This window comes from Dendrobates tinctorius, unplaced genomic scaffold (genome assembly GCF_039654945.1).
Source record: "Dendrobates tinctorius isolate UK_male_01 unplaced genomic scaffold, ASM3965494v1 ptg000173l, whole genome shotgun sequence".
Classification (NCBI taxonomy): domain Eukaryota; kingdom Metazoa; phylum Chordata; class Amphibia; order Anura; family Dendrobatidae; genus Dendrobates; species Dendrobates tinctorius.
This window is the reverse complement of record NW_027361840.1, coordinates 2,362,136-2,377,486: the sequence shown is the minus strand read 5'-3', so window position 1 is coordinate 2,377,486 and position 15,351 is coordinate 2,362,136. Positions and strand designations below refer to the sequence as shown.

The 15,351-nt window shown below is 47.5% G+C and overlaps 1 protein-coding gene across 1 annotated transcript in view; it reads right to left on the bottom strand.

Annotated features, from left to right (window-relative positions):
* The window catches only part of LOC141053928 (uncharacterized), a 37,010-nt gene that overhangs the window by 3,623 nt on the left and 18,036 nt on the right, over positions 1-15,351 (bottom strand). The gene's annotated exons all lie outside the window — the stretch shown is intronic.

Genomic DNA, 15,351 nt, shown 5'->3' with positions numbered 1-15,351 from the left:
ATGATTGCATGCCAGGGCAACAAATCAAATGAGGAATCACAACTGCCGGCAGGTAAATGGTGATTTGAATGGTTCCCATCCAGCAGCCACAAACGTCTGACATTGCTGAAGGTCCCGGGTTTTGCAAATTAATTTGCTCATTTCAATCATGCAACCAATACTCCAGAAAGAGGTGAACACCAGGAGTAAGGCCTCATGCTCACTTGCGATGAAATTGGACAAATTCAATCGAATAAAAAATGGAATTGAATTCGGGCCAATGTTAATCTATGATGGTGTCTTTATCTGCGTTTTGTTTTCCAGATCGGATCAAGATCGGGCTGGAAAAAAATTACAGCATGCTTTGATTGTCAGCAAAAATCGAATCACATCTCGCAATAGAAGTCAATGGGTGTGATAAAAAAATCACACAGCACTCGCGCCATGTATCGTAAAAAATTTTTATCGCACCCATTGACTTCTATTGCGGGATGCGATCCGATTTGCGAGTACAATTGCAGAATGCTGCAATTTTTTTTTCCAATCCGATCTTGATCCGAACCGAGCTGGAAAAAAAAAGCAGATGAAGGCACCATCATAGATTAACATTGGTATGAATTAAATCCGATTTTTTTTTTATCCTATTGAATTCGTCCGATTTCATCGCAAGTGAGCATGAGGCCTTAAAGGAATTTAACAGATCAGATAAAAAAGCTGATTTTACTTAAGCTAATTACATAGTGAAAATGCTAAATATGAAAGAAGTTTCTGTTCCAAATATTCCAGGAGAACAACTCACCGAACGCACCACAGTGAAGCCAGGAGATTGGGTGCTGATAAAAGTTATAAAAGGAAAGCACTAGTATCAACTCCGATGGGAAGGTCCATGCCAAGTCCCAGTAACCTCTCCCACTACAGCAAAAACAACTGAAAGGACCTCTTGGATCCACATGTCCCATTGCAAGCTGGTAAAAGTAGAATAGGGAGGGACACAATAGAATCCAAAGCTAAATGCATTAAAGTCCAGTTACAAAGGGGAACGTGCCACAAGCAAAGGCTGGTCTCAGACCTGGTGAAGACTCCCTATCCCCAATTCTGGGCAAAAGATTTAGATTTAGGATGAAGCTGGTAGGTGTAATGGGGCCTGGGGCGGCAGCTGCGGGTGAAACACTTGTTTTCTCTTTTCACCGTTAAATATTCATTACGTTATTCATTTTCTACTAGCTCAGCACTGCGTATATTTGCTGACATGACATTTAGGTTATTCTTGTACACTAACATGGACAGATAGTAGCACCATATATAGAAACAGGTGCTATGTGAGACATATATACGGTGGTGTGCAGTGGCGTAACTACAAAGTAATGGGCCCCGATGCAAACTTTCAAATGGGCCCCCCCATGCCAAAATACACGCACATCTCCGCTCCGTCCCCCTCTTACACACGCGGCTCCTCTCCATATACCTCATACACACACGGCTCCTCTCCGTACACCTCGTACACACGCGGCTCCTCTCCGTACACCTCGTACACACGCGGCTCCTCTCCGTACACCTCGTACACACACGGCTCCTCTCCGTACACCTCGTACACACGCGGCTCCTCTCCGTACACCTCGTACACACGCGGCTCCTCTCCGTACACCTCGTACACACACGGCTCCTCTCCGTACACCTCGTACACACGCGGCTCCTCTCCGTACACCTCATACACACACGGCTCCTCTCCGTACACCTCGTACACACGCGGCTCCTCTCCGTACACCTCGTACACACGCGGCTCCTCTCCGTACACCTCGTACACACACGGCTCCTCTCCGTACACCTCGTACACACGCGGCTCCTCTCCGTACACCTCGTACACACGCGGCTCCTCTCCGTACACCTCGTACACACGCGGCTCCTCTCCGTACACCTCGTACACACTCGGCTCCTCTCCGTACACCTCGTACACACGCGGCTCCTCTCCTAACACCTCATACACACACGGCTCCGCTCCGTGCACTTTGTACACATACGGCTCCTCTCCCTACACCTTGTGCACACACACTCCACTCCGCACACCTCGTACACACGCGGCTCCGCTTCGTACACACGCGGCTCCTCTCCATACACCTCATACACACACGGCTCCGCTCCGCACCTCGTACACACGTGGCTCCTCTCCCTACACCTTGTGCACATACGCTCCACTCCGCACACCTCGTACACAGGCGGCTCCGCTCCGTACACCTCGTACACACGCGGCTCCGCTCCGTACACCTCGTACACACGCGGCTCCGCTCCGTACACCTTGTACACACGCGGCTCCGCTCCATACACCTCATACACGCACCGCTCTGCTCCATACACCTCGTACACACATGGCTCCGCTCCGTACACCTTGTACACACACATCTCTGCTACATCCACCCTGCAAACCCCTCTTGACCCCACACAGAAACTTCCCCTCATCCATGACAACCAGCACAGCAGAGTCCTGCATACACAGAGGCTCCTGATTATGTGACCCCTGACTCCTCCCCTCCTGTGACCTCATCACAGGTCCTGTGCGCATAGCCACAGAACAGCCTACGACATCATTGCAGGCTGTGGGGGGCTGCGGTGGGTCTATCTGGGAGGGCGAGGATGGGGTGCATGTGGGGGGAGCCTGGCGGGGCAGTGCAGGAAGAATAGAGTCCCGGGCGGAATGCGGGGGGTTAAAAAATGGGACTGTCCGGCAAGAATGGGGACGGTTGGGAGATATGGTCTGACCTGCCGTGCCCCTGACTCTCCCCGGGCCTGGTCGCAGTGGCGACTGCTGCAACCGTGGTAGTTACGCCCCTGAAAAATTGTTTGCCCCTTCCTTATTTCCTGTTGTTTTGCCAAGATTTTCATACTTAAATGTTTCAGATCACAAAATAAATTTAAATATTATACTGGTATATTTCCCCCATCCTGGTATATGTTCCTCATCCTGGTATGTGACCCTCATCCTGAAATGTTTCCCATACTGGTATATGGCCCCCATCCTGGTATATGGCCCTCATCCTGGTATGTGAATCCCATCCTGATATATGTCCCCCATCCTGGTATATGTCCCCCATCCTGATATATGTTCCTCATCCTGGTATGTGACCCCCATCCTGGCATATGGCCCCCATCCTGAAATGTTTCCCATCCTTGTATATGGCCCCTCTCCTGGTATATGTTCCTCATCCTGGTATGTGACCCCCATCCTGGAATATGTTTCCCATCCTGGTATATGTTCCTTATACTGGTATATGCTTCCCATCCTGGTATATGTCCCTCATCCTGGTATATGTTCCTCATCCTGGTATGTGACCCCCATCCTGGTGTCTGGCCCCCATCCTGGAATGTTTCCCATCCTGGTATATGTCCACCATCCTGGTATATATCCCCCATCCTGGAATATGTTCCCCATCCTGGTATTTGTTTCTCATCCTGGCATATGTTCCTTATCCTGGTATGTGACCCCCATTCTGGTATGTTACCCACATCCTGGTATATGGCCCCCATCCTAGTATATATCCCCCATTCTAGTATATGTTTCCCATCTTGGTATATGTCCCCCATTCTGATATATGTGCTTCATCCTGGTATGTGACCCCCATCCTGGAATATTTTCCTTATCCTGGTATATGTGACCCCCATTCTGGTATATATGCATCATCCTGGTATGTGACCCCCATCCTAACATATGGCCCTCATCCTGGTATATGTTCCCCATCCTGGTATATGTTTCCCATCCTGATATATGTCCCCCATCCTGGTATATGTTTCCCATCTTGGTATACACTACCATTCAAAAGTTTAGGGTCACTTAGAAATGTCCTTATTTTTGAAAGAAAAGCACAGTTTTTTCCAATGAAGCTAACATTAAATGATCCAGAAATACACTCTATACATTGTTAATGTGGTAAATGAATATTCTAGATGCAAACGTCTGGTTTGTAATGCAATATCTTCATAGGTGTATAGAGGCCCATTTCCAACAACCATCACTCCATTGTTCTTATGGTACTTTGTGTTTGCTAACTGTGTAAGAAGGCTAATGGATGGTTAGAATACCCTTGAAAACCCTCGTACAAGTATGTTAGCACAGCTGTAAACAGTTTGGCTGATTAGAGAAGCTATAAACCTGAACTTCCTTTGAGCTATTTGAGAATCTGGAGCATTACATTTGTTGGTTCCATTAAAGTCTCCAAATGGCCAGAAAAAAAGAACTTTCATGTGAAACTCGACAGTCTATTCTTGTTCTGAGAAATAAAGGCTATTCCATGTGAGAAATTGCCAAGAAACTGAAGATTTCCTACAACGGTGTGTACTACTCCCTTCAGAGGAGAGCACAAACAGGCTCTAACCAGAGTAGAAAGAGAAGCTTCATTAAATAGTACAAGCAAAACGCCAGTGTCAATGTCTACAGTGAAGAGGCGACTCTAGGATGCTGGCCTTCAGGGCAGAGTGGCAAAGAAAAAGCCATATCTGAGACTGGCTAATTAAAGGAAAAGATTAATATGGGCAAAAGAACACAGGCATTGGACAGAGGAAGATTGGAAAAAAGTGTTATGGACAGACGAATCCAAGTTTGAAGTGTTTGGATCACACAGAAGAACAATTGTGAGATGCAGAACAACTGAAAAGATGCTGGAAGAGTGCCTGACGCCATCTGTCAAGCATGGTGGAGGTAATGTGATGGTCTGGGGTTGCTTTGGTGCTGGTGAAGTGGGAGATTTGTTCAAGGTAAAAGGGATTTTGAATAAGGAAGGCTATCACTCCATTTTGCAGCGCCATGCCATACCCTGTGGACAGCGCCTGATTGGAGCCAATTTCATCCTACAACACGACAATGACCCAAAGCACACCTCCAAATTATGCAAGAACTATGTAGGGAAGAAGCGGCAGCTGGTATTCTGTCTGTAATGGAGCGGCCAGCGCAGTCACCAGATCTCATCCCCATTGAGCTGCTGTGGGAGCAGCTTGACCGTATGGTACGCAAAAAGTGCCCATCAAACCAAACCGACAAGTGGGAGGGGCTTCTGGAAGCATGGGGGGAAATGTCTCCAGATTACCTCAGCAAATTAACTGCTAGAATGCCAAAGGTCTGCAATGCTGGAATTGCTGCCAAGGAGCATTCTGTGCCGAGAGCAAAGTGTGAAGGAGAAAATTATTATTTCAGATAAAAATCTTTTTTTCGAACCTTGTCAATGTCTGGACGAGATTTCACATTCATTTGGCAACTCATGTGATTAATAAAAGTATGAGATTTCATGGAAAGCACAAAATTGTCTGGGTGACCCCAAACTTTTGAACGGTAGTGTATGTCCTCCATCCCGGTATATGTGCCTCATCCTGATATGTAACCCTCATCCTGATATATGTCCCCCATCCCGGTATATGTTCCTTATCTTGGTACATGTTCCCCATCCCGGTATATGTTCCTTATCTTGGTACATGTTCCCCATCATGGTATATGTTCCTTATCTTGGTACATGTTCCCCATCCCGGTATATGTTCCTTATCTTGGTACATGTTCCCCATCCCGGTATATGTTCCTTATCTTGGTACATGTCCCCATCCCGGTATATGTTCCTTATCTTGGTACATGTTCCCCATCCCGGTATATGTTCCTTATCTTGGTACATGTTCCCCATCCCGGTATATGTTCCTTATCTTGGTACATGTTCCCCATCCCGGTATATGTTCCTTATCTTGGTACATGTTCCCCATCCCGGTATATGTTCCTTATCTTGGTACATGTCCCCCATCCCGGTATATGTTCCTTATCTTGGTATATGTTCCCCATCCCGGTATATGTTCCTTATCTTGGTACTTGTTCCCCATCCCGGTATATGTTCCTTATCTTGGTACATGTCCCCCATCCCGGTATATGTTCCTTATCTTGGTACATGTTCCCCATCCCGGTATATGTTCCTTATCTTGGTACATGTTCCCCATCCCGGTATATGTTCCTTATCTTGGTACATGTTCCCCATCCCGGTATATGTTCCTTATCTTGGTACATGTTCCCCATCCCGGTATATGTTCCTTATCTTGGTATATGTTCCCCATCCCGATACATGTTCCTTATCTTGGTACATGTTCCCCATCCCGGTATATGTACCTTATCTTGGTATATGTTCCCCCTCCCGGTATATGTTCCTTATCTTGGTACATGTTCCCCATCCCGGTATATGTTCCTTATCTTGGTACATGTTCCCCATCCCGGTATATGTTCCTTATCTTGGTATATGTCCCCCATCCCGGTACATGTTCCTTATCTTGGTACATGTTCCCCATCCCGGTATATGTACCTTATCTTGGTATATGTTCCCCCTCCCGGTATATGTTCCTTATCTTGGTACATGTTCCCCATCCCGGTACATGTTCCTTATCTTGGTACATGTTCCCCAATCCGGTATATGTTCCCCATCCCGGTACATGTTCCCCATCCCGGTATATGTTCCTTATCTTGGTACATGTTCCCCATCCCGGTATATGTTCCTTATCTTGGTACATGTTCCCCATCCCGGTATATGTTCCTTATCTTGGTATATGTTCCCCCTCCCGGTATATGTTCCTTATCTTGGTACATGTTCCCCATCCCGGTACATGTTCCTTATCTTGGTACATGTTCCCCAACCCGGTATATGTTCCCCATCCCGGTACATGTTCCCCATCCCGGTATATGTTCCTTATCTTGGTACATGTTCCCCATCCCGGTATATGTTCCTTATCTTGGTACATGTTCCCCATCCCGGTATATGTTGCTTATCTTGGTATATGTTCCCCATCCCGGTATATGTTCCTTATCTTGGTACATATTCCCCATCCCGGTATATGTTCCTTATCTTGGTATATGTCCCCCATCCCGGTATATGTTCCTTATCTTGGTATATGTTCCCCCTCCCGGTATATGTTCCTTATCTTGGTACATGTTCCCCATCCCGGTATATGTTCCTTATCTTGGTATATGTCCCCCATCCCGGTATATGTTCCTTATCTTGGTATATGTCCCCCATCCCGGTATATGTTCCTTATCTTGGTATATGTCCCCCATCCCGGTATATGTTCCTTATCTTGGTACATGTTCCCCATCCCGGTATATGTTCCTTATCTTGGTACATGTTCCCCATCCCGGTATATGTTCCTTATCTTGGTATATGTCCCCCATCCCGGTATATGTTCCTTATCTTGGTATATGTTCCCCATCCCGGTATATGTTCCTTATCTTGGTACATGTTCCCCATCCCGGTATATGTTCCTTATCTTGGTATATGTCCCCCATCCCGGTATATGTTCCTTATCTTGGTACATGTTCCCCATCCCGGTATATGTTCCTTATCTTGGTACATGTTCCCCATCCCGGTATATGTTCCTTATCTTGGTACATGTTCCCCATCCCGGTATATGTTCCTTATCTTGGTACATGTTCCCCATCCCGGTATATGTTCCTTATCTTGGTACATGTTCCCCATCCCGGTATATGTTCCTTATCTTGGTACATGTTCCCCATCCCGGTATATGTTCCTTATCTTGGTACATGTTCCCCATCCCGGTACATGTTCCTGATGCTGGTATATATCCTCCAAACCTGATATATGCCCCCATCCTGGTGTAGAGTGGTATGAAAAAATGTTTGTCCCCTTCCTGATTTCCTATTCTTTTGCATGTTTCTCACACTTTTTAGATCGAACAAATATAAATATTAGCCAAAAATAAGACAAATAATCACAGAATGCAGTTTTTAAATGAAGGGCTTTATTATTAAATATTAACATTTGCTCGGTGATCTGAAGCATTTAAGTGTCACAAACTTGCAAAAGAATCGGAAATCAGGAATAATAATAATAATAATAATAATAATAAATTTTATTTTTATAGCGCCGACATATTCCGCAGCACTTTACATTTCAGAGGGGATTTGTACAGACAATAGACATTACAGCATAACAATAATCACATACAGTAGATTATAACAAATAACAAGAGGAGTGAGGGCCCTGCTCGCAAGCTTACAGTCTATGAGGAAAGAGGGAGACACGAAAGGTGGGTGGTAACAGTTGCCCTGATTGTATGGACCAGCCATAATGTTAAGTAACAGTACAGACACAGAGGGCTAATGGAGGCATAAAGCATGTGGGAACATGATGCTGGGAACCTGGTTATGGTAAAACTTTTGGCTGTGCCACACAGGGATAGGTTAGGTTAATGTGTTGAGGCGATAGGCCAGTCTGAATAAATGCGTTTTCAGGACACGCTTAAAATTGTGGGGATTGGGGACTAATCGTATTGACCTGGGAAGTGCATTCCAAAGAATTGGCGCGGCACGTGTAAAGTCTTGGAGACGGGAGTGGGAGGTTCTGACTATTGAGGATGCTAACCTCAGGTCATCAGCAGAACGGAGGGCGCGGGTAGGGTGGTATACTGAAACAAGGGAGGAGATGTAGGGTGGTGCTGAGCTATGGAGGGCTTTGTGGGTGAGGGTAATAAGTTTATACTGAATTCTGGAGTGGATGGGTAGCCAGTGTAATGACTGGCACAAGGTAGAGGCATCGGTGTAACGATTGGTGAGGAATATGATCCTGGCTGCAGCATTCAAGACAGATTGGAGAGGGGAGAGTTTGGTAAGAGGGAGACCGATTAGAAGAGAGTTACAATAGTCCAGACGAGAATGAATAAGAGAAACAGTAAGAGTTTTTGCTGAGTCAAAAGTAAGAAAAGGTCGAATTCTAGAAATGTTTTTGAGGTGCAGATGACAAGAGCGAGCCAGTGATCGAATGTGGGGGGAAAAGGAAAGCTCGGAATCAAGTATGACCCCAAGACAGGAAGGGGGTGAACACTTTTTCACACAACTGCATAAACCACATGAGACACAGAGCGGGCTCTTCTCTTCATTCATTACAGGGTCTACATGCCACAGCTGACATGTGCTTCTAAAGGCTTGACACCTGCTATTTCTGCAACATCTGGAGCCATGATATAGACATGGACAGACAAAAATATCCATTCAGAATCCAGGAAAAGATGGGTGAATTTCAACTAATCTAATGAGCTAATTATCGACAAATGAACAATTTCTTTCTATTTCACGTATTTTCTATTTGACTGCAATGATGCTTTTTGGTGGACAATCCAATAAAGCACTACATTTTTTCTAAGAATTATCGTGACATTTTCTTTGGAGAATTTCATCTTGTAAGAAGTCGCAAATCAATTAATAAACAAAATATATATATCTAGCAGTCACATCTCGGCGTGCCACATGAAAGCGTGGATCCCGGCGGGGTGTCAGTGTGGGGAGGTTGAGCTGGGTACGGTTCTGTCTGTAATAGGAGACAGAGTGATTGACAGCAGGTGTCATGTGGCAGTCCGCCATCAGAGGTCACTGGAGAGCACCGACGGCAATGGTTATGTAACTGTCATATGAGGGTTACATAACTGCCAGAGGTCAAGGTGACTCTGATTGGGCGAAGGTGACTGTCAGGTGACAGAGGGCGGGGCTACCTGGACTGACTGGATAAATACTGAGGTGAGCTTCTAGAAGCTTCAGTCAGCCAGGGGAGCTCACAAAGAAGCAGGGTCTGTCACACAGAGGAGACCCCTCAGAGACTTTCTGACGGCAGAAAACGGTAACGGGGGGGTGACCCTACAGCACATTGGTCACAGGCAGAGACGGCCTGTGAGGGTCTGGTGTACGGTGGACTTTGTAGGGTGAAACGCCGTGGTGGATTGGCCTAGGGCAGCCACGGTGGATAGAGCCACGAAGTACGCCTGATGGAGAAAGTGAACAAGTGAAGGTGCCCGGGCCTGTCTGCAGTGGTAAAACAGTGTAAACCATCTGTCATATATGGTGCTGGTCGTCGTAAGGGCGGCCAATAAAAGCAAACCCTGTTGAATACATTTCCTGCCTCTGTCTCTTGCCTGTGGATGTCAAGAAGCGGGTCACCCCCCATTCCTGTGAGTACAGCACACCTCCGCCGCCTACCAGCCACATCTCCTAAATACCCACAGCACGCTATCCTCCGCCCCAGCCTGCCACCAGTCTCTGCATTTGCGCTGCTGTTGTGTGGGCCTTGCGCCCATGTAGGTCGCCTTTAGCACATGGTGTTGGCTGGCCAGGACCACAAGTTCCACAGATTACCATAATACAGGAGACATCTGTTCAAACATGGGGAATTTACTGAACTTGATATGTACAAGGGATAGCGGGTGCACAGCCTTAAGCAGGGTTCTTTCACACTGTATCCTTCCTCTGTTGGCTACTTCAGGGCTCTGCAGCTTATCGTTTCGCCTGTATGTCACCATAACCCAGCTTCTAGGCCGCAGTCCTGATGAGCGAGTTTCTTGCTACTCACCCATCTGTTCTACGTCCTACCACTATAGACGTTCTGGATCTACCACTCGGAACCCCCACTGGTCCCACGCTCTCAGTCCTCCTTAGGTCCATCACATTTGGCACTAGCAAGCTCTCAGGTTTCTAGTAACTCGGCGTCTCATCTGATATCGCCTTCAGGAAGGTCTCTCAGTAGCTCTCTTTACGATCTCACTATTCCTCACTCCAGTCTCTTCTCTTCCAGCTGTGGATCACTCCTTGGCAGCAATGCACACTTCTAACAACCCCAAATCTATCTAACTCTATTCAAGAAGCACAGTCCTGGTGTAAGGAGGTGGCAGACACGCTCCCCTGCCTTCCCTCTCTCCTTCCCTGTATGTGGTCATTTATGCGTGTTGTACTGTAATGTTTGCTATGTATATTAATGCATGTGCTGTGTTTGCCATGTTTTAATGTGTTACCAGTGTACCATGTAATATATAGATGTGTTTGGAGTAGGGAAAGATAGGGTTAATTTAGGGGACTGAGCCAGCAGCCTCCAAGCTGACAGGAAGTCCCTGTCTCCAGAGCAGAGGCAGGGCAGGCGTGCCTGTGGCAGGATATGCTCTCCTGCTGGGAGCTTGCCTTACCCCTGAAGTGGACAGAGCAGCCAGGGGACCATTGGGCAGCATTCACAAGGACTGTATACGTGTCCTCTGAGAGACTTTCAGCTTCTGGGATCTCCCTGGGAGTTATGGACTTTGCTGCTGCAGCCATTGCTGTGAATTGGAACAAATCAGAAACCATTATCGTTTTGTTTACTACACCTTCATTAAAACCAAGTTGCCACTGTTGGGCCCTAAAGAGTGTGATGTGTGGTGCATCCATTTTGGCATGGAGTGGAGCCATCCATCTGAGGTAACCCACTGTGACCTGGGTGTGGGACTAGGACTGCCTTTTCATGTGCAAGGGGCCGGAGAGTGGACTGACTATGCCTTAGTGGACTCGCCCGCGACTACCACCATGTACCACCATTTTACATTTGGCGTAGTCGGCAGGATCGATTCAGCAGCCCTGAAACCCCAAGACTGACAAACAGAGAAGGATACGGGTCTGTGACCAGGGTGGGAGTAGCTGAGATGGCGTTCCCTGCAACTTTCCCAATTGGAACCAGACGAGAAGCTGAAAGTGATTTTGAGATGCTGATGGAGAAGACTCTCGAGCTTTGTGAATTGTTGTCCATCGTGAAAGAGTTGACAATGATTTTGAAATGTTGACCGCCGTGAGAGAGTCAAAGATGGCAGCTGACACTGACTGTAAAATGGTGCCGAACACTGGCAAGATGACAGAGGTCAGTGGCGTGGAAATGACGGAGGGTGCCGCCTTTCGTTGGCGTCATGCCAGAGATTTGGCGCCAGGAGAGAGAAGGCGGCACCCCATTGTGATGGATGCCCACCCAAAATGGGTGTGGGTGAAGAGAGAGTTCCCTTCCTCGCAGCAGAGTCTGGAAAAATGGGTGGAGCAGCAGGAAGTGACTCCACCCACGAACGGGAATAGTCTGGCAAAGAGAGACTACCTGTTAATGGAAGAAATGCCATTGCTGGACGTGATGGAGAGGCGCAGCACATCTTTCCATGGTGGCATTGGCCATCAGGACTGGAGGCGATCCGTGGCCTGGGCAGAGATCGGCCTGAGCTTTGAAGCCTGGTGGAGGAGTTTGAGGAATGGCATCCTTTCCGGCAGTCAGACAAGCGGCCAGTAGAGAATGAGGAACCCGCGGAACTGGAGAAGCGGAAGGAGCCCGGAGGACATTAGAAGCTGCAGGGTATTTGCTGCGGTCACCATCCCTGTATTCCATGGCCACGCAGGAGGACTGTCACCATGTAAGGGGGTGAACAGGAATAGTGCCAGCAGACAGAAATACGCTCTGGAGCCGGAACGATCAGGGCTGTCACCACTGTTGCAGGGGGGTGACTTGCCTGACGTGCCTGACTTGCCTGGGCGGGAAGAGCGCGAGCACCTGACCGAAGGGGGCATGGGGGACTTAAAAGGAGAGGAGCGCGGGAAGGGGAGAGACTTGGCGGGAAGGCGACTGCAGAGCAGGACGAAGGTTGACTCCCTCTCCTCATCTACTGCCACTGAAGCCAATCCTTTTCAGACTGTTCCCTACTTGAGTACTGTATCCAGTTCCTCCCCACGTACGAGACACTTAACAGGTAGTGCAGCAGATTTAACGACCTTTCCTAAAGGCTGTGACTCTGTACGAGGCCTTGTCATACCTGCAGCCTGTACGACATCATGCTCCCGGCGTGTCGCGTCAAGCTTCAATGACCCACAGCAGGAACTTTATCCGAAGTTTAATGGACCCAAGTTAAACGGACCCAAGACCAACGCAGCGGGATACTTTGGCACGGTCAGGAGACAGTGCATCTCGTTTTTACACCACAAAGGCAAAGACTTTGTTCATGGACTACAACGCTGTTGGGAACTGTACCAACCGTTCTCCAATAAGATCTTCAATCGATAAGTCCTTATCTTCACTTTTACTTTTATTGTGTTTTATTTTATATTTCACTGCCTGTCTCAACACCTCCCTGCGCGGAAGATTTCCTTGAACTCATATTCAATAATTGCCTTAGTAAACCTTGTTAACCCCTTCTCTGCCTCCTGCTGTTCACTGCATCCGACGAACCTCTTACAAACAGATGCAGTGGCAGTGAGTAGGAAGTTTCTGTCCGAACGACCTACCGGCCTGACCACTGTTTCTTCACCCTCTGTGGCTCTGTCATCCTCTCTGGTCGCGCCCCGTCTCCACCGTCATCCCCGTTGTTGGTGGCACCTGTTTCCTCCCGGCCTGCACTTGTTCTGGCCGGTGCCAGTGCTGCGTATGTGGAGGAGCCCCGGAGGTCCGTTGCAGAAGAGGTTCAATGGATCCAGAGTGTGATCCGGGAAAAGAAGCGACAGGAATGCTGCATTGTCAGAGACTTGAAGCGCCCCGGCGGGGGAGTTGTAGCTGGCTAAATGACCAGCGGAGTGGTCTGGCACCTCGACTTGGCCAAAGGATATGGATTCATTCAGGAGGCCCAGACTGGAGAAAGGGTCTATGTGAATAGGCCTGTGTCTAGGTAATATGATGACGATTATGATAATCCTAAAAATTGAATAGGATTATCATTATCATCATATTACCTGTTTATGGACTTTTGTATTTTGGTGCTTTCATGTCCGGGGAGCTGACCACATTATGGGGTATGTATCACATGATCTGTTTTTAAATGTTTTTAATCTTTGGGTGTTGCGTTGACTCTAATAAACTTTGCACTTTTGAATATTTAATTGGTGGTCCCAGATATGTAGCATGTTTCTTGGCTCTTCTTTTCACCCCCTGCTACATTGTTACACTGTCTCTCTCACTAAGTCCTCCCCTTGCGGGCAAATCCCAACACTTATAGTGGGGAAAAAAGTATTTAGTCGCCACCAATTGTGCAAGTTCTCCCACTTATAAAGATGAGAGCGGCCTGTAATTGACCTCATAGGTCGACCACAACTGTGAGAGTCACAATGAGGAAACAAATCCAGAAAATCACCTTGTCTGATTTGGGAAAATTTATTTTGCAAATTATGGTGGAAAATAAGTATTTGGTCATTAATAGAGTTGAGCGATACCGTCCGATACTTCAAAGTATCGTATCGGATGGTATCGGCCGATCTTTAAAAAAAGTATCGGTATCGCCGATTCCGATACCGGAAGTCCCATTCAAGTCTATGGGACTTCCGGTATCGGAATAAGAAAAACCCTTTCCTGCCCTTGTACAGCCTCTCTGGGGTCTGTACGGGCCTTTCGGGGGGCTGTGCCGGCCTGCCAGGGGGTCTGTGCAGGCTCCGGTGGTCTGTGCCGGCCTGCCGGTGGTCTGTGCAGGCTCCGGGGGGCTGTGCCGGCCTGCCGGGGGGCTGTGCCGGCCTGCCGGGGGGGCTGTGCCGGCCTGCCGGGGGGCTGTGCCGGCCTGCCGGTGGTCTGTGCAGGCTCCGGGGGTCTGTGCAGGCATCGTCCGATGGGACTACAAGTCCCATCGGGCGATGCCTGCTACCATGACAGTGATTGACACATTAGCCAATGATGGGACAGTAGTAGTCCCATCATCCGGCTAATGTGTTAAATGTAAAAAAAAAAAAAAAAAAAATAATTACATGCTACATACATACTTCCGGTATCGGAATAAGAAAAACCCTTTCCTGCCCTTGTACAGCCTCTCTGGGGTCTGTACGGGCCTTTCGGGGGGCTGTGCCGGCCTGCCAGGGGGTCTGTGCAGGCTCCGGTGGTCTGTGCCGGCCTGCCGGTGGTCTGTGCAGGCTCCGGGGGGCTGTGCCGGCCTGCCGGGGGGCATAAAGTGAGACTAGGGACTTTTTTTTTTTAAGTGGCGGAGGAATACAGTGCGGAAGGATACCTACCTTCCGTCATTGGATTCCTGCAGCCCGTAGAGAACGGCAGCATCATCTGATGCTGCAGTTCTCTACCCAAGATCGTCGTGGGACACACTCGTGGACTGCTTCGGATCGTGGGTGAGTATTTTTGTGGTTTGTTATGTTAATATTTATTCCGGAAAAGACAATGGCTTCGGGGAACAATGTGACAAGTATTGGTAAGTATGTTACTCTATGTTATATGTACTGTATGTCTATGTATGTATTGTATGAATGTATTGTATGTATGTAGTATATATGTGGTATGTATGTAGCATGTAGTATGTATGTAGTATGTATGTAGCATGCATGTAGCATGTAGTATGTATGTAGCATGCATGTAGTATATATGTAGTATGTATGTAGCATGCATGTAGTATATATGTAGCATGTATGTAGTATGTATGTGGTATGTATGTAGCATGTAGTATGTATGTAGCATGCATGTAGTATATATGTAGTATGTATGTAGCATGTAGTATGTATGTAGTATGTATGTAGTATGTATGTGGTATGTATGTAGCATGTAGTATGTATGTAGCATGCATGTAGTATATATGTAGTATGTATGTAGCATGTAGTATGTATGTAGTATG